The sequence below is a fragment of the Anomalospiza imberbis genome, chromosome 10 (assembly GCF_031753505.1).
Source record: "Anomalospiza imberbis isolate Cuckoo-Finch-1a 21T00152 chromosome 10, ASM3175350v1, whole genome shotgun sequence".
In the NCBI taxonomy this organism is placed as follows: Eukaryota; Metazoa; Chordata; class Aves; order Passeriformes; family Viduidae; genus Anomalospiza; species Anomalospiza imberbis.
This window is the reverse complement of record NC_089690.1, coordinates 18,269,629-18,290,515: the sequence shown is the minus strand read 5'-3', so window position 1 is coordinate 18,290,515 and position 20,887 is coordinate 18,269,629. Positions and strand designations below refer to the sequence as shown.

Sequence of the window (20,887 nt, the reverse complement as noted above, 5' to 3'; positions counted from 1 at the left end):
AGCGGAACAGAGAAAGATGTTGTTTATCCTGGAAGAAAGGAATTAAAAATGTCAGGATAATGATGAGACAACATCAGTTCATCAACAAATATCTGGAAACAGCTAACAGGTATGCTCATCTTGCAGTGAGCTGTGATACAAAATTCTCACAGTAAGTTTCATTGTCTCTTATCCCACAGCTTGGGAAGAAGTTTGCACTATAATTTGTTCAGTGTAAAAATAATGAAGATATATATTTAATATAACTCTTTGCTTATGTCTATGGAAAGCAATTTCTACTGAGAGCAATTTTGCTGGGTTCTGCACCTGGGGTGGTGTAATCCTTGATGTACTTATGAACTGGGGGACCAGAGGCTGCAATGCAGCCCTGAAGAAGGGGATGTGGGATTTGTTGATGGTGATCTCAATATGAGCTCAATTTTCAAGAAACAGAAGCAAGAAGATATACACCTAAATCTGATGCAGAAAACCCTAATTTGAAGCATATAAAATGATACAAAGAATGACACCAATCCATTTTGAGAATATAGTGGTTGAGCAATTTCAAATTTATATGGTCAGAATTGACATAGGAACGGTCATTCCAAATAATCAATGTTCTTTGTGATCAAATTCACAAAAGAGGGATAATTAACTTACTGGCAGAGCACCAGAAATGGGACTGCAAAGGGAATAAATGTATTCATAAATTAATAATTATATTGATAATTATATAAATAAATTTCAAGTATTTAGTAATTTTAATGAAATGGTGCTTCATAGCTTCCTCCATGCCCACTTTGGCACACAAATGTACTGAATTTATGAGCTGGAGTATCTCCACTTGCTCTTCACCTGCTCCTTCTCTTGTCCCAGGTTCTCCATGACCTATGGTCAGAAACTCAGAAGTTGATGCACCCTCTGTGATAACCCTTTCAAACCCTGCCCCAGGCTGTTCAGCTTTGCATGAAATAAAATCCTGGCTGGGCCAGGGACAGCTCTTACTACATTCAGCTACTGCCATCAGTAAGAGGGATCCCCCTTTTGCAAAGGTGCGCAGCCAGAGTAGCAGGAACAATCCTGTCCTGTCGCACACACAAATCTGATCATCTCTTTCTCTCCAGCTCCACCCCTGCTTTCCATATCTCTGCAATTTCTGTCATAAATATTTATATATGACCAATCAGCTAATGTGAATTTGGTACAGTAAAACTATTCTGAATATCTTTCTGTATTCTCATTATTTCTTTCACTGACCTGTACTATAGTGATTTTTTTTTCCCTAAACATTGCAACTTATCATTTTTCAAGCTTTAATTCCAAAGTCATTTGATTCTGGGCAGGGGAGAGAGCCCAGATAAATACTGCTCTGCATGTACTAGCTGGTGTTTCTATTTAAAGGGTCTGCTGATTTCTGGAGATATGAGTTACTCTTCAGGATGATAATTTTCCCAGACTCCAATGCAGCCTTCTTGATAGAATTTCACTGGATTTGGACAACACTATTTGTTCAGCATGGGGAGTACTGAAAAATAAAATGATGAATTTTCACTTTTTATTCTTAACTAGAACTGTAATTTTCCTCTTCTGTGTAACGATATCCATTAGAAAATATAGCAGCCATAGAGTAAAATAAATATCAGTTTTCAAAAGCCAAGAACTAAATATAGCAGTTTAAGGATTAAACAGCATTGAGTAGTGTCTTTTCTACCCTTTTTGCAGTGAAATAAAAGACCACAGAAGTTACAGGCAGTTGAGAAAGGAGCACTCTACTCTGCAATTAGAAGTGATGGATAAAGTGAGACTAGAACTGCAACGCTGTCATTTTCAGATATTAAGAAGACAAGCATTTTTCTAAGCTAACTGAAAAAATTATTTGCTCATCTACTTATTCTGCTTAGATGTCAAAAATATAAAATCTTTATAGCATTTAACATTTTAATGGTTCTGGAGAAATAGCAAACTTAGGCCCAGTTTTCCTCCAATTGAATTCCCATTGTGAGAATTTTTTCTAGAATCTCAGAACACGATGAGTTCAAAGGGACCCATCAGGATCACTGAGTCCAAACCCTGACCCTGTGCAGGACACCCCAAGATTTCCCATGTGCCTGGAAGCATTGTCCAAATGCTTCTTGAATTTGTCTTTGAACTCAAAGTGGACTCAGACTCTTGGTTTGAAAGGAAATTAATATTTGATGAGCAGATAATATAAATACAGAATATTATGCTACAGGTCTGGTGGCATAATTTGGAGTTAAAAGTAACACTTGATAGTCATAATAAATTTGGATGAATTTGCTTATTTTCATTTATCTTGTGCTTTGTTCCAGTTTATGAAATTTCTAAGCAGTTTGTGACTCTGGTCTCTAAGGCACTCATCTGACTCCAGGAATGAACCACACAAAGCTCTCCTTTAAAATGGGGCCAGGGTCAACTTTCTACTTCCCCATTAAACCCATGTTAGGCTTATTGTTGCCCAGGCTCAAGGGGAGAAAATTCCCTCAAGGCTGTGATCTTTGCAGTGAGTTGGGACAGTTCTAAGCTTTTTCCTGAAAAAAGGGAGTTTCCCTAGAAGGAAACTAATGCTTTAGATGGGGGGGGGTCACTGCTAAGTAACAAAGTAGCACAAAAAATGTTTCAAAATTCACACTTTTTGATGAGAGTTGGTCTGTGAGAACTCACCTGTTGCAATACACAAACCAAACAGCTTGTCCAGGAAAAGACTGCTGACTAGGACAGTTAAAGACAGATCAAAAAGGTCTAGGCTGGGTTCTCAGCTCCTGGAAGCACCATGGTTATATTGGATCAGTGTGGGTTGCTCCATGGAGGAGCCTGGCCATCCAAAGGCACTGAAATATGTCCCAGGGCTTGTTTTACCCAAGCCATTTTGCAGCTCTCCCAGCACAGGACAAATGTGCAATGTTCTGCAGAACTTACTAAGTGCAAGGAAGTATTCAGGCTGCCACCCAGCACTGAACTGATCAATGTTCAGGTCCTGTAGAGCAGCAAGTGCAGTACTTGTTTCAATATTGTTTGGCCCAAGAGCAAACCCAGTGTTTCTACCTGCCCTTGAATCACTTCTGGTTCATAGCAATCTGTGTCAAAGAACACTACTGTGATAATACATAACCCTAGGGAGCACTGATATTATGTAAACTGCAGCATAATACTTAACATATTAAATTCAATTTTTCAATTTAGCTATTCTCTGCCTGTTTTACTTGGCTTTAAACTAGACAAATTTCCAGTGCCAAATGCAGCAGTTGGAACTGACCACCTACAGCACAAGATTAAGTAAATGAAAAAATGCTGTGTATTTGTTCTGAAGCTAAAACCTCCTTCTCTTCAGCAAAGGAACTTCATTGATTATAAACCACACAGCTTTAAATTAAATAAAATTGAAATATAATGAGCTATTGTGAAGTGAAGTATAGTTTTTGTACAGTTTTTCAATCTCATATACTCTAAGGGAGGTCACTCTTCTGCTAACAGAATTTCCCAGGTTTTTCTACAAAGGAAAAATTTATCTGTAAACCTGGAAATTTTATTATAAAGCCAGTACAAGTAGTGAAAAGAAGTTGGTTATAGTTCATTTGAGACCCTTTTATTTCTACATATTTGCCCTGTCTGTAAATAACATCTTCTTGACAGTTTTACATCTTTTGTGGCTCTGTGGAGAAAAGCCCTGGTTTGTGGAAGACAGGAGCAACAGCTTCAGTGTCACATGGGCTCCTGACTTTGTCAGCATCTCTCTGACACTGCAGCATGAAGCTACAGCAGGAGCTCGTGAAGGAACATGACTTCCTGCCCTTGCCCAGACACAAAAGATGACCAGCAGCTGTGGAGTTATTCTAGCTCCAGTGAACATGCTTGATGGGAATGAACATCCACAGATGAGAGACAAAGCACTGACTCCAGAGATGGGGTGGCACTGCTGCCTGTTTCTGACAAAACAGTACATACTTATTTCTGAGTCTTGCTAGCTCACTAAATTTCTAATACTTACCCAGCCACCTAAAACAAAGAAAAATTGAGGTGTAAATTCGTTTCAAAATCTAGTAGAATGATCCTATCAGTCTTGGAGTCATTATGATGCTTTCTCAAGTACAGGTACAGTTGGTTGGAGGATGTAATGATCTAGCTTAAAATATGTACCTTAACCTAAGTTCTATTAAACAAAATCATTTCATTACAGTTTGTGTGCTGGAAAATAGCAATAATATAATGAGTATGACTCTGTTTTCTCTCTCCCATCCTCTCTGATATAAATCCAATATTTAATATATCATTCAGTATAGATTTCAGTCTGTCCTTTTTGTCCACTGAAGGAGCACGACTGAAGACTCCACCGTTTCCAACTCCCATGTAAGGAAAATAATTTCTATTTCCCCATTTATTTTAGAGTTGCTTGACCTGCATACTTATATTACTGCATACTTGTGTGAAATACAAGAAGTTTGTTTAAGTTACAAGTCAGCTCAGAGAGTAACAGAACCATAAGAAAAGAAAAACATAGTACATGTTCAGTGCATACCAAGTATGGAATCATCAGATTACTTAAAAATATATAAAATTAATCTCAGCCAGCATATTGGAATTTTACCCAAATTCTAATAGTTTTGAATAAGTACTTTCCAAACCAATAAAAATGTCACTTTTCTTCACAAAGCTCCTCCCTTCTCTTTAGTTGAAGTGGTAGCATGTTGGTGGCTGCTGCTAAGGCTGCTCTTTGTTCCACTGCACTGGTTCCATGCATGGTAGGTGTGGGATATCACCAGGAGTAAGGAGACTTCTGTAAAATTAAGGAAAAGAGGAGATACTATTTTAAAAAGCCCATAAGGCACCAGCAGATGCTGGTTTTTTTCTTTCTTTTCCCATTGATAACATGATTCAATGGCTTGTGAAATCCATGGAAAGCCTTTCTTTGTATCAGTGATTTTGAACATCATTTGTGAAAAACTATCATGCACCATCTCAAGTGTCCCTTCTGAAGGAAAGCAAGTAAAAAAGCTGTGTTATATCTTGGAGGACTCTCATGAATGAAAGCATCAATATTTGTGCCTCATTTCAGAGAGAATGAATAGCAACAGACTTTTCAAGAGGTCTCAGAAGACCCTACTACATTGTGGATCTAGAGTTATGTTAAGACAGAGGGAATTGTGTTAAAATGAAGACCAAAAGACTGAGAATGGGCATCACTGGAAAGGCCATGGGGGTGAGTTATGTATTAAGTCTCAAGAGTCAGCTCAGACTACACAGACATTTGTGGAAAGATTTCTTAATACCTTTTTCTATAATGATAGAGAAAATTAAATTCTAGTAATTTTATGGTTAACACATTCCTAAAGTGTTATTTTTATTCACAGAGATGGTTCCTCTCAATATATTTTACTAAGGTCTACTTCAGCAGATTGGTAATTGTGGCTTCCTTCCAACAAAACACACACAGAGGTGAACCTGTGAGTAGTTGAACGGATTTTAGTGAAGTACAGATATTTAAGGTATTCATACACTTAACTGCTTTGCTGGATTATAATTTGGATGAACAGCATCTCTGCATCACTCCACCAGCCTGTCCAGCAATGCAATGGAGCCATCGAAAAGTTAATGTGATTGGTAATTCATGGGAAACAGGGCATGCACAAGTCAGGGAAATCATCCTGTGGAAGCACTTTTCTGAAATTTGTCCCTGCTTTTTCAAATTAGCTCATTTTTCTGAATAAGGGAGCTGACTATTCTGTCCAAAAATGTTGAAATTAAATAAAATTAGCATACTCCATTATTAATCAAATAGGTGGCACCTATTTGACTGCAGCTTAAGAGCATATTTTAAAGGAAAAAGAACAAATGCAAAAGTACATGTGTTTTATTAGCAACAGAAAAATGTTATTATTCATGTATTTTATTAGTTCTGAATAATACCCTTCTAATTAAAATGAATGCCATCTAGATTCCTTGAATAGCATTTTAGCAAAAATAAAGAAAACAATCTAGATTTCCTAAAAATACTTTGCTGTACATTAGAAGTAATTATCAACTAATTTACTTAAATACTAGGATTGTGCTACTATAGTCAATGAGGCTTGTGCTATACAGCAAATTAGATTTCAAAACCCAAGAATAAACAGAAGGCAGGGGCCTAAGCTGAGGAATCAGGAAATGGTGTTGAGCTCCACGGGTAAAATTATCCCTAAGGAATGGTTCAGCTTTGAACCAGTGGGCCCTGATGGGCAGCAAGAGGCAGGTGCTGACAGAACACTCTGGGATGCAGAATACCTGAGTTGTCTAACCAGGCTTGAACCTCACCTCAGTGAAAGGAACAAGATGTGAATGCTTGCAGAACTGCCTGGGTGATTTATGAGATTAGATCTCATTTCAACACTCCTTGGGTATTTAAATCTTAAGAAAACCACATGACACTTAGGCTAGCAAGGCCAAGATTTTCTGAAACAAAGCAAAATATGCATAAAGATCAGGTAGGTTTTTTAGTGGTCTAAAAAACACCTCTCTGTGCCCCTGTTGTCTTAAGTATAGGCTAGTTAATTTATTTTTTTTCTTTCTTTTCCCATTGATAACATGGTTCAAAGGCTGCTGAAATCAATGGAAAGCCTTTCTCTGTATCAGTGATTTTGAACATCATTTGTGAAAAACGGTCATGCACCATCTCCATTTGCAGACAGAAAACTGAACACAGGCCCTACACTTGATTTTCTCTCTCTGCTCGAGTCAGGACACTATCTGGGATCTCATATATGAGATCCTCTCTAATCTGTCTTGCAGTAAGTGAAGTTTATCCCTTCTCCTTGCAAAGACCTCCCAAGGGCTTTAGGCCTTTTAGACCTAAAGCATTATCAATATGTCTCCATGATTTTAAGAACAGTGAGTAAAGAAGGTAAAAGTTTACTGAGCTACTGGTTTTCCTCAGGTGATACACAGGGCCATACAATTTCTTCTGTCTGTTGCAGTAGTATTGTTGTAACCATGCTCCAAGGATATAAGTGCAGGATGGAGAGCATCTTTCATCAGACAGTTTGAGTTGGAAAAAAACCAGGCAAATACCTCTTCAGATCTGAAAAGGAGCAGCAAACCTCTGGCTATGTAAAGATTGGTAACGATTGATCCAAGTTCAGTATAAAAAAGAGAAGTGGTTACATGATTTAGTAATTTCTTCTCCTTCCTTCAGAGTACAGTGTTTTATATCAAGTCCCTAGCCTTTGCAGCAGGGCGGAGAACAAAGAAAGTCAGCCAAGAACTGTGGGGAGCTAGTTAAAATGAAAGCAGAGAACATTAAAATGTCCCATAAACTCAATTCCTTTACTGAATCTATGGAACACATCCCTCTATATCCAGTAAAAAGATGTATTTTTATTTCCCAAGTTTTGTTCTGAGGATATTTTCTAAGTGTAGGAAATACATGAGGAGGACGGGAGGTCCATGAGGTGCAGGACTGAAAATTTGGAGACTATTTAGCTGTTTTACAAAAAGTAATTTCTCATTCATGGTTGTTTTCATTGTTGGTTGATTATGTGCCTGAGCTCATTTTGACACATGGGAACTGTATAAATTTGCTGTTGTTCTTGTCGTGGGTACATCTGGCAGACTGGTCAACCTTTGCTTTGTTTTGGGATGCCCATGAGCAGAATCTGTGGAGTGAACACCAGTGTTGTTATAATTTGAACACAAGGCAGTAATTTTATCAAGTACTCAGTTTGGGATTGTTTTGGTCTTTTTTTTTCCTTAATGGATACAAAATTGAGTTTTCTGCAAATATTTTCAATTTTCCGAAAGAAATTTTAGGTACTATTATAAAAAACCCAACAACAATAGCAACAACACAAACCAACAAAAAACCAAACAGAAAAAAAGGTATCAGGACTTTACCCTAAATTCCAGGAAGCTGTCTGAAAATAACTAGAAAAAAATTAACTATTAAACTGAAATGGTAGGAGTCTCTGTGTGTGTGCATGTATGTGTGTGGGTGTGTGTGTGTGTGTTTGTGTGTGTGATGCCAGCCATTTCAGGCTGATGTGAAAATACCTGTATTTTTTCCTATCCTATTTAAAATAAAAATTATTGCAATATTTTTGTCTATTTTTTCCTTGGAATATTTTCAGTTTTCAACTGTATGTCCTAATTTAAAACATGAATCTCAAAAGTTTAGTATTTTCCTATGCCACGAGGGCCTCAATTTTGCTTAGCTTTAAACTTAAGTAGTTTAGTAGTTTTAGCAGTGCGTTTTCCATGTGGAATAAAGAAGAAAACAGCTGCCATATTGATGGCAAGATGATTTTTTGCCTTTTCTTGTATATACCTTTTTTGTAACTCTTATGTATCCTCAGTATTCTTAGCACGTGTATTTGTATTTCCTTAAGTCTGATAACTTAGCATAGTCTTAGTATTTTATTAGACCAGGAAACCAAACATCCTAAAGGGATAGGAGGCCGGAAAACCCTACGCTATCTTGGGACACCAAAGTCCTCTCTAAAGCACGTCCTGTAAACGAAGACTCTGCCCATCCAGTGGGGAATTCCTCAGATTAGGGAGTATCACACCATTTATCCAGGCCTCCCACTGGGCCATCCTTGTTACATATGCTAATTTGTAAGGTCTATAAATTGTGTACTCCATCTGTCGTGTGGCTGCATTGCGGCACATCCCTCCTTGGTGAAATGGTGAACCCTAAGGATCCCTATTAAAACCAAGGTAAAAAACCCCTATCCCTTAACCATGTCTGGCTCTCAATTCTTTAAGACCAGGAAAAGGCATCAATATAATGTTGAGAGGAGGCAGAAATTTCTTCTTCTTCTGGACTAGATTATCAGAAGTTCAAAGAAAGAAATGTGGTCAGATAATATAATATATTTTCTATTCATAATATAGTCTGTCTGCCCACTTCACATTTTCCCTTGGTCTTGAAGGAGAAAAAATGTTATTATATTTATGATTTGTTACACAAAATATTTTTTTTCACTTATGTAATTTATATTACATTTGTAAATAGCTACAGACTGTCTTAAACAATGCACAGTAACCTGAGTGACATGGAGATATGGTGACTCATTTAGTAAACAATTATCTCAAAAAGACTGGGGAGTTAAACTGTTCCTGACAAAGCTATTGCTGAGTAAAAGATTCTGTTCTGTGTTTCTTTGAATGTCTTTGTTTTAATTCCAAAAGACATCACCAGTACCTGACAGAAAGGATTACAAGGCAGCAGTGAGGGCAGGCTTAGAGCATGCCAAATGCTTATTAAGTTTTTTTAGAAGAAATTTATACAGCTCCACAGAAGGAAATTCCAGTTATTTCCTCCGTTTTAAACTATTAACAATATTTGGTCCTGAGTCCTAACATCCTTATCATTCACAAGGGAGTCAGAACCAAGGAGATGGTGCTAAGCTTCATGACCTTGCTCTCTTATCGTCCAGTTCCAATAAATTGCCCATCCCACCCAGTGGGGTTCAGAGCAGCACTAAAAGCTGCTGCTCACATTCATCCTTCTCTCTTCTACACATCACATCCTTGACCCAGTGAAAAGGTTGAAGTGCCAGTGAGGGAATACCTGGGGTCAGTTTTCCAGGAGTGTTACTTCTGAACTATTTATCAGAAAAATACAAAGGCCTGAGCCAAGTACCTTTAATTCAGTACTGATGCCCACTTGCTGAGCACTTGCTTAAAAATAATGTTTCTACTCAATTTTCATGAAGGTTATTACCAATAAAACTCCTTGTTCAGTAACATCTTGGGAACTTGAGGTGATAGCACGGTGGGCATAGTTATCAGCCATTCCTACCTACAGTAAGAGCTCTGCTGAATCACTGTATTCTATATATTCTTGCACTGCCACTTACTTAAATGCATTGTTAAATTGAATTTAAAGTTTTGGTTTATGACATCTCTCTTACTGTGGTTTGTTTGGGCTGTTTTTTGTTTGTTGTGGGTTGGTTCTTTGAGCAGGGGATGATGTAACTTCCATCTTGCTTGTTTTGAATTTCACTCATTCTAGTCACTTGTATTTGTCCACAGTAGAGCATCAAGAAAGATCAGACAGAGGGACGACCTGGCACATTCAGGTACCCCTTATCCTGAAAAGTAATTTGCATGCAAACTAAGTGTTAGGTATTGCTGAGAACTTTGTTGGTTTCTTCCAGTTCTATTTTGCACAATTTTAACAGTGCACATGGTAATCTCTATCCTCTTGTCCCCCTTTTAGCAGTGCCTGAGCCTGCACAGAGCTCAGCCTGAGCCCATGAGCAAGAGACACATTTACAGGCAGAGACCAGATTGCATATCTGGCATAAATCATTGTCCTTTATCCACAGAGGGTAGATACCAGTTTAGGATGAGAGTACTTGTAACAACTCTTAGACACAGTTTCTGCAGGAGGCATTTACTACAATTTTCCCTACTCCCTGATTTCTAATTTACCTCATTTTTTTTGGAGAAGTGAAAGCCAAATTGGCTGATATGTTGGCACAGAAATGAGTATGGGAGTAGCATGATACCAGACCAAGAAGTGCCAGAGTTAGCAAATAGATACCATGACTTAATTCTTTAATTATCTGTTCTGGAGAGAAACACTGCTGAAGTCTGAATATCATAAAGCTCTTAGTGAAACTTGTCTGAAGTTAATTCATTTGGGTTCTTGTTGAGCTCGTTCCTCAAGGCTAATCTGCATCTCTAATTGTGTTTTATGTGCTTTAAATACATTTTACCAGCTTTTATTTCTACCATTGCATAGAATGATTCAGCAGTTATTTTACAGCTCAGAATAAATGCTCTGTTTATAATATTTCAATAAGCCTATATGGTAATTCAATTGTCATTCAAGCAAGAAACTGCAGACTCGGTCTTCAAGCTCAAGAGTTTAGGGGTCATTTCCATACTCTTATTTTCAAATACACAGAAGAGTGAGGAAGGTAGAACTCCCATCAAGCCGCATGATTTCTTTGTCTTTAAAACAGAAGTGCAGTCCTTGTTATTCTGTTCTTGAAGAATTAAGATGTCTGTTAATTTGGGCCTTATGTAGATGAACTTTTAAAAGTGCCAGAGACACTTCTGCCATGGCAAAATAATTCTACAATCACATTCAAATTGAGAATCTCCCTGTGTCTGGGAGTATAGGAAAGATACATGCTACTAATGTTTTTTTTCTGTGCTCTGAATAAAAATTTGGATTTTTTTTCCCAGAGGATAAAAATCCACTTCTTCTGTGACCAGTCCTGGTAAGCTCGCTTCTGTTTGTGTAGAACCATGACATTTTTTCCACCTGAGCTGTGAGGGAGGCAGTACTAGACTTATCTACCCTGTGCAGATATCAGTGAGATGCTAGAGAAAACCACTGCTCTCCAACTAAAGGACAGGGAATAGCACATATTGATAGGGTACAGAGCAAGTTCCATTTGCTTTGATCATGTGTTTACACATCTGTCTTAACCAAAGCAATGCACTTTGCAGAGCTGGATGTGTAAAGCACCTGTGTGTACTCAAATGGCTTTACAAGAGATATAGTGGATGCAAGGTAATATTTTTTTATAAAGCAGCTAGCCCTAAGCACATCACAGCAGTGAAGAGAAAACAGATCCTCTCTGGTTTAATGCCACTCCTATGAATACTCTGTTTTATATGATATATGTGTGCATTTATAAGAATCTGGTACATAAACATGAGACACATTTACTGCCAGAAGTCATAGAAAGATGTGGGAAAGGTGGAATGAAATGGTGTTCATTTGTATTAGTACAAAACCATGTCCAGCTGAAACCAGGAGGGACATCCAGAAAGTAATTTCCACTGTGTCTTTCTCACCTCTCAGAGGTCTCTGTCCACAGGTAAGGTGGTCTAAGACTGGGACTTTTGTCTTCTAATGACTTCTGGCTAACTTCCCTATTACTGAAGGTGAATTAGCACAAACCTGGTTAATCTCAGACGAAATTCACATTCTTTGTAATCTTATGGTCCAAAACAAATTAAAATCTGTGAATGTCCCAGCCTTGCAAGGAGTGATATAACATCATGCTAATTCCCTTGAACACAGTCTATTACTTTTAATCCCTGCACAATACATTGTTTTACTCTAATGTGCACATACAACCCCTCTTTACATTCCTCCAGCTTTTTTAGGGTAATGCCACATTAATCTGCTGAAGGTCAAGCTGCAAAAATGGAGGAAAAAAAGCAAGTGCTGTTAGAAATCACATCACTTTGTGCTGGGCTCCCAAACAAATGGGCATTAGCTGCAGGTACAGATGCTTGCCAGTTCACCAAATTCTTTCACATGCCTGGTATCTTATTGCATTCAGTTTAACATTTAATTAGTTATTGATGTGTAATTGTTTTCATATATTTTTACATGAAATACAGAAGGAATGGGTGTAATCTCTCCTTGTGCTACTTCCCTGGGATCAGCCACTATCGAGATAGTTGTGTTTTATTATGATGAGTAGTAATCTGTGTGCAATAAATCACATTTTATCAAGGAGTAAAATTTGAATTTGTGTCTTTTAAAGACCTGTCTGGGTTTCTTTCTCAGTGTCTCATTTGTAACTCTTCTTTGTATCTTGGGAGTTTCATGACTCAGAGAAGCACCAGAGCACAGATATGTTGACTTTGTTGCGTTCTTTCATTTCATTTAAATTGAATCCCATTTCCAGACCTCTAGATAACACATTGCTAAGACACACCTTTCCCTTATTAAATACCTCCTGCTTTTTCTTCAGTTGTGAAATAGTTACTTGTTCCACCAGAGTCCAAAAAGTATACAAATTACTATAGGTATATAAATTGTACAATATGCAAAACAAAATTCACAAGCAAATTTTAAAAAAAAAGTAAAAAAGTATTTTTTGAAATTATGTTAGGACATTAAGGACAATACAAATTGCTTTTTCTGAGAACTCAATCAGACAAAATAGTTTTGTTCTAAATGTACAGACAAATAATTCTTCTATAGCTTACACTACCAAGAATATATTTAATCAGCTAAATATTCATTAAATTAATTACATATGAATTTCTAAAATGGATGACGAATCAGCCTTATGGTTCATATTGCTGAAGTTGCATAGTTTCTTTTTTTGACTATGCCTGAGAATAACCTGGCTGAATTGTTGGAATGTATTTCTTGAAAGCAGCAAGATAACCAATGGCCAGGATAATGCAGAGTAGACAGATTTATACATCATTTCCTCCCTGCTTCTGCTCTTCAGGGGAATATTTTTCACAGCACCATCCCGACCACTCAGAAATCTCCTGAATGTCTCACATTCCTGATGTGGTTACAGGGATAAACATCCAAAATAGGGGTAAAAATATCACAACAATGGTGAAACATTGAAAGGAATTGAAAAAGGTGGTTAAGAGATAATAAAATAAATAAAATTATTTAAAATTATTTAAAGTTATTTAAAATTATTTATTTAAATAAATTATATTTCCCCAGTTAAAAAGTAATGGACCTTGTTTGAGGAAGAAAGCTGTGAAATATTTTATTTCTTTTTCTTTTTCTCTTCATTAAGCCTTTGATCTATTTTTTAAAACTACTTCTAGACATTAAATGAATTTTGCAAAGGTATTTTGATCCAGGTCCTGACCTGTGTCTGATTCCTTGAGCTGTCTTGTGGGAGCATTAAGAGGAAATGTGAAGAAAGTCAAGAGATCTCAAAGCAAAGTGAAAAATATAAACAGATACAAGAGTGAAAGATTTGGGTGTGTCTAAAAGAAGGGACAGTCAGAACAATTCATGTACATGCACAGCAGTTTGCCTCAATGGAAAATATGTTCTTCTCTGTACTGGAAGTGAGATAAAAATAATAACACTTCAATATATAAGAAACAGGCCAGCCTGAGAAAATATTTAATCCACAAGGCTAATTGATCTTGAACTGCAACACAAAGGCGGTGGTGAGAGCACCATTAGTTTAAGAACAGGCTAGACAAATATGTCTGAAATACTGAGAATGTCACACATGCATAGGGCTGGCCTGATTGTAGCCCAGAGATGAATCCTCCAAGTCTTTTCTAGACTCAATACCTAAGATTTTAAATGGATCCTTCTGGTAAAATGTAACACAAGGACTTAGGATCTCGTTATGACCTAAATTCCTTCATAAGAACCAGTGCATTAAGGGTCAGAGGTATCCTGGATTACCAAAACATTGGGTAAATTAATTTTAATGCTCTAATTTCATGAGGGTCTGTTCCATAATGGTAAAGACAAGACTGGAATTCATTCTCCTTAAAAAAGGTGGAGGAAAAGAATTTTCACCCTTGACTGACTGAGAAGACTATTAGAAAAATTAGTATGTTTCATTCAGTTCTAGGAAAGACGGTTTATTGTGATTATTTTTCAGTTCTGTGTGCATTTGATATAGAAAAATCTTACAGGCTTCCACAGCAGTTATATTTGAGTCTGCTGCCAGAGCAGTTCTTGTTCCAGCTGTCCAGTTCCAGCTCTGGTTCAGAGCCAAAACTGCTGCATAAAGCTCAGTCTGAAAAATCATATTTAGCTGGAGTGGATTGGACTTCAGAGAAGCTCTATATGAGCAAGTCAGAGTTTGCAGACAGTATTAGCAGACAGGAATAGCTGAACTTAGATGATGCAGAAGCTATTTATGGAAAATTAAGTTACATTAGTAGCTCATCTTAGAGCAGCAGAGTTTCTGTTTGCCAAACATTTTGACTTGAGACAAGCAAGGCTGGCTGACTTTTAAGGACAGAAAGAAAGGCAGGACAAGGTTCAGGCACAGATTAGTAGACAATGTCTCGTCTAGGAGGAGAAGCTTTAATGGTTACATTATTAATCCTTGACTGCAAGTCTTTGTATAAAAATGAAATGTGTCACGAGAACAGGGATTGCAAAAGGCATGACACCCACTATGCTGAGCCCTGAACAGCTTGTGCAAATACAAGTTTGAATAAAAACTTATTACCTGAATCTTGAAGACTTTACCCTCTAAGGAGGCTGCAAAGCCTTGAGGAGACACCTGATAGCATCCATTGTCTGCTGGGCACATTCTCCCTTGGTGACAGTGACTAGTGGGGTTACTCCTACATGAGCTTTGCAAATGGACAACTGTTTTCAAGACTGACATGTAAAAATGCAAACAGAAAATAAATTACAAGAGTGAGGTAAAAGTCAAAGGGAAATATGCATTTTTGTTATATCATGTCTGGTGAAGCAAAACATTAAAGGCTGGCTACTTGTGAAAAAATTGTAATTCCTTTTCAGTGGTGATAGAAGCTGTGAGCTTGCTAAAGCAACCTGGGATGCTCAGTGTATTTGCTTCCATTTTTACTCCTTGCAGCAGTTCTCCATAGAACACAGGGCAGAGAAACATCTGAGGATCTTTTTTTCTTACAGAATACACCAGAGCTGGATGCTTGAGAAGAGAAAGTGCTAAAGGTTGACTTCAATGGGAATGTTCCCTGACGAAGGTGAAGATTTGACCCAGAAAGGTTTGAGTGAGTTTCTGAACAAACTGAATTATCTTTTGTGTTTTGCAAACATGGGTCAGCTAAAAAAAATATAAAAGTTTAGCTCCCAGACCACATGTTTGAGTGAAACTATTTCATGTTATTCCTTCAAAAAACAGCCCTTCTATTTTACTTCCAAACTGCAGTGAAATGTTATACTCTAAATAAAAACTGTCTTGAACCCTGCATTTTGTAAATGTAGTGCATTAGCTGGGGCAGTTACTTGTCGTTTAGATTTTTATTAATTCTAAACTTACCTCTTTTCATGGAGCTCTTTTGATTCCTCTTCTACTTGCATTTATTAGCACAGTGAGAACATGCTATTTTCTAAGCAGTTGCTTCAAAGTTTGGGCCTTATCTGTTTATTTGTATTGAGCAAAGGACCACAATTGAAATGAGGCTACAAACTGTGTTTGGTCATGAATAAGGAGAATTGTTTCTTCTTCCAAAGCTAAACTGTCTACATCCTGATTCTATAATATTCTTATCTATGAAAATATTAGTTTCCTTATTCTGAAATATGTTTTATCTGCCTAAATTACCACAGCTTGTTTAGGATTATTTGATCATTATACTTCATTTAGAGCAGCACTTAAAAATAGTTTCCAAAATCTCTGACACATTTGGAATGTTTGGGCATATTTCAGAATGAAATTTTCTGTTTTGTTTGGATAAAAATAATTGATTCACTGAATCTAAATTAATTGCTTTGTTTTCTCTTGCTTATACATTTTTGTTCTCTTTAAAATTTCATATAGCAAATAAGCACACGATATTTTTTGTCTATCTAATGTTTTCTATATAGTGCTTCATTATATAATGTGTTGATCTTAGAATGTTATGATTTAGATTGCTTTAATGCATTGATTGGATTCAATATTGAATATTGAAAAGTTAAATAGTTAATAGCCATTTATCAAAATAGAGAAATAGCCAATGTACATGTCATATTTAAATAATTTTCTGTACACTTTAGCATGTTACTGTTAATAATTAAAAATATCTTGTAATGGATTAAAGATGACCAGTTCCAAGAAGAAGAAACATGGAGAGATGCACAGTAAGAAATGAGTTAATAACAAAAAAATGTGGGAAATCATTTTTGAAAAGTCTGAATCTCAACTTGTGCTTTATAAATCACAACCCAGAAGTAACTGGGGATTCAGCCAGATCTCATTAATTGCAGAGGAAGAGAAACTATAAAGACTGAAATTTATGTAAAACCAGTTCACTGGTCTATTCTTTTATGGGAACTATTTGGAACCAATCTGTATCTGCAACTCTTCTCTGGGAAATGAGTCGAAGAGCTACAGCAGGTGCTTTAAAGTAATAAGGGATTTCCTGTGAAACCCAGTGGAGGGATGACTCACCAGTTTAATTATGGCTTTCTTCTGTTGTAAAAGCAGGACCATCATTTGTAAAAGGCTCTTGTTGAGTAAATGAGTTCCAACAGAAAATCTTTGATAGGGAAAAGAAGATACCCATATTTTATTTTAAAGGGTATAAGATTTATAGGGAACATCTTAAGACTAGTACAATGATTAGTGTTGTCTGGGTATCCCCAGAGTAACTGAATGGAGCAGCAGTAACTCTTTTCATGCTGTCTGGCTTTGCTTTATTTTGAATTTCTGACTTATCTTTCAGTTCAGCTCTTTGATTTATTTCTAAATTATATGTATATCCCAGACAGACATTACCATAGTTCATACTGCTTCAGGATGGTTGGACTGGGCTTGGTTTAGTGTTTCCTTTAAAAAGACATAGCTAAAATTACAGTTAGTATTTCTTAATTTCATAATACCATTCCTTTATAGCAAGTTGCATATCCCTGGGAAATAGGGCAGTCTTTACATATGGTGAACCACCTCCTGGGAGTTTTACTATTTACTTGGAAACCCACCATTTTTCACCCTATAAAATGGGAGAGAAGATCTTCCATATCCACTGTGTCTCTGCTGTAAGAAGAGACCCCTCAGAACTGATACAACATTCCATCCTGATATGTGATGAAAATGAAGGGGACCATAAGAGCTGAATCAGAATCACCCTTTACAATATTTATGGCAAAGCAGCAGTTTCTTGTGAAAATTCCATTGATGAAAAGGAGGGAGGTGCTGGTATTTAGGGTATGGTAGACAAAAATCATAAGGCAAAATGGTTCTCTTCAAGGACAGATGGGTCATATAACCCAGCTCTCTGTTTATTTTCTAGGTTGGTTGGTTGTTTTCATCTGACTTCTCTGCTCAGAAGTCATTAACCTGATTTTGCCTGTGTCTGTCACTGTCTGGCACAATGCATCTTCTTGCTAAAAGGTAAACTTTTGGTACTTGGAAGGAAAAAGACTCATAGCCAATATAAATCAAGAGAGAAGGGGGAAAAGAAAGCAGCTTAGAAGAGTAGGTGTCATTGATTGACTGTAATTTTAAAGGGTTTTTCTTTTGATTGACAAATTCCTGAGATGTTCATTAACTAATGGAATTATGGTGGCAAGTGACTGCTGTCTGCACAGAACATCAGGTTAAAAAGTGCAGAGGAATAATGGGTTTTTCTCTGCTGTGGATCAGTCTCCTCACTGTCTGGAGCTCACTCAAAGACACTGGAAAGGATCAAGGAGGTTTCATTGGTGAAATTCCTGTTTATGCTCTCCTCTTCCCCAGGAATTCCTGCTCAAAGCATCAAATGAAGTTGAACTTAGAGGGTTAAACAATAGAAAAAGAGCACCTGGGCCTTAATATATTCAATTACCCAGAAAACAAAATCAGTTTTGTTTTTGTTAATAGTGCTGAAATATGCATTACACTATTTTAATTAAAACAGTCTATTACACTTGCCATTCAGCTCATTCCTGCATATTCCCTTAGGGCAGTAGTCATGTACTGTGATAAAACATAATGAAAATAATTTATAAAGGAAACAATACAATAAATCAATCTGATGCTTAATGAGCCTGCATTACAAGAATGGATACAATATTCTTTTTTAGAATATGTAGTGCATTCTCCTCAAATGACTTGAAGAATGCCCTACAGCACTTAAAACAATAGCACCTTGCTCCATTTCAGCATGCTTTTAAAGCACTGCAACTTGCAGTTTAAGCAAATCTTGACTCAACAAATAGAAATCTCTTTCATTTACACTAGGTTTTTGATTTTTCTGTTATTTTACCTTTAGTCAGATTCATCTGCCTCATCGGGACACCTGTAGAGACCATAGGGCTTCAACTCAGCTGCACATACTTCAGCAGTCAGCTATTTGCTGTCTGTATTCCAGAAACCCAAATTTTGTAGCTTAGATCAAAGCTACTCAGGGAGAATTCTCAGAAAGATGCAAAAACAGCAGGAAAACTAACAACTATTGACATTAATTTATTTTTTTTTTGTATATTCATATGACACTTAGAGACCTTTCGAGTTCAGCCAGTGATGGAATCTGTGAATTACCTTTACCTGAGAACTGCCAGGGAATATCTGTCAGTACATAATGTTTCATTCAGTGACCAAATATGTGCACAACAGTCTGATTTAGTGCAGTATTTGCCATTTCTGTGAAATGTGTCTGCATTTTGCTATCTGCTGCATTTTCCTTCCTTAAGAAAGGAAAAATCCTTCCTTAAGAATTTGATTAGTCACATATTTATGGGAGAATTCAATTGTTGCAGCACATTAAATTGTCCAGAAGAACCAGGGCAGCACTAATGCAACAGATGATACAACATAGCCCAATCACTTTGAGAGAGGAGTCACTCAGGGTGACTTGACCACGAATCCTACTGACACAGCCTAGAGATATTCTGCTAAAGGTGTATTAAAATGTGTTTTACCAAGCAGGTGGATAAGAGCTGAATAGGAAAGAGGTAAATAGGAAAAGAAAAAAAAAAAAGAATTCTACCTACTAGAGCTTAATAAACTGAGATTGGCTGTGAAATTGAAACATTTTGTTATTCTTTTACCTCATTAGTAAATTGGGAACAAAGAAAAAGAATGTGGAGGTGATGAGTTGCAGAGAACTTATACAACAAATTTTCTCTTGGTATGGTGTTTCCCCTTTGTCATTGCAGAGATGCAATGCATCAACTAAGTTAAATAAAAATTATGTTATTACATCTTTAGCTTTTCTTTAGAAAAAGAAAGAAAAAAGGAAAGAGAGTGTCAAAATGCTGCCAAAAAGGATTGTCAGATGAGACCAGAGTTGGTCAAAAAGGGGAACAAAAATCCTCCAAATACTTTTTGAAATACCTTTGAACTATAATCAAAACTTTAGCATACATGGAAGTCCTGTGTAATAGTTCAGGAATACAATTTACCACTCTGGTTATTTATTATTTTTATGGAGAAAAAAAGAATAGATAGGAAAGAATGGTTCAAGTAAGTACTATCAAATACTTAAATGCTGTTAGAGAGCAGTTCCAGAGCTGCTGGCTTTTTATGTTTTCTGCCTCCTCTCACACCAAACCACAAAACCACTCTGGAGCCCAAGAGGACTATCTGGGACAAGCTGCTGAGGCTGGGTTGCAAGAGCAATTCCCAAAGACTTCAGACAGACAGACAGACACCCAGAGGAGGAGGCTTGGCTGCCAGCCAGAACAGCCAGGCAGGAATCCTCTCCTAGGGAATCATCTGCTGAGAGCTGCATCAGCTCACACCAAGGCTGGAGCAAACTGCAAATCCCAGCTCACACCGGGGACAGATTTGGCAGGAGACAACAACCCCTGCCCCAGCCCAGCCCTGTCCTTTAAGGAACAGCTTCCCCCAGCTGCTCAGCATTTTCTGCTGCCAGCCCTGTGACTATTGCTGCAGGCAGCCTTTACAGGCTCAGCCTGTGCCTCGGGAGAGAAGCTGGAATGCCTTTGGAAGCCTGCTGGCACATGGCATTAGGCATGTCTGAAAAACACCCAGCTCTGCAGGTTACCTGCCTCTGGCAGCTGGGAAAGACAGGCTGACCATTCTGTGACTCTAGAAACCACTTCTTGCCTCAAATGTTCACTCCTTTAGCTAAGACAAGCAAAAACCTCTGGCTGAATTAGGTGAGCAGATGTGAAATGGTCAGAAAAGGCTCTCAAAGTCTGGTAGGTAACAAAAACCTGCTGCCCTTATAGGAAGAAGATATACATCTATATAGATATAAATAGATATAGATATAGAGATATATAGATATGGATATAGGAATATAGAGATTATATATATAGATATAGATAGATGATATAGCTAGAATAGACATAGATATAGATTATTTATATAGATTATATAGATATAGATATATTCCTGTTCTCATTACTTCAACCATATGTGACTTTTTTCTAGGTGAATAATTTCTTTGCTTGGCATAAACATTTCTGGGAAAGTGTGTTCATGTATGAAAAATGGCCCTAAATGTGAGTGATTTCAGCTCTTAACTCTTGCCATGCCTTCTCTCCTCCAACACACTGTTTTGTGATTAC

The 20,887-nt window shown here is 37.2% G+C and overlaps 2 long non-coding RNA genes across 2 annotated transcripts; both read left to right on the top strand.

Annotated features, from left to right (window-relative positions):
- The first annotated feature begins 1,100 nt into the window (after positions 1-1,100).
- Positions 1,101-6,509, top strand: LOC137479581 (uncharacterized). The gene is made up of 3 exons (XR_011002359.1): positions 1,101-1,501; positions 5,055-5,194; positions 5,346-6,509. It is a non-coding gene; the product is annotated as an uncharacterized lncRNA (long non-coding RNA).
- A 7,876-nt stretch (positions 6,510-14,385) lies between these two features.
- On the top strand, positions 14,386-18,589 carry LOC137480090 (uncharacterized). The gene is made up of 2 exons (XR_011002700.1): positions 14,386-15,411; positions 16,471-18,589. It is a non-coding gene; the product is annotated as an uncharacterized lncRNA (long non-coding RNA).
- Positions 18,590-20,887: the final 2,298 nt, after the last annotated feature.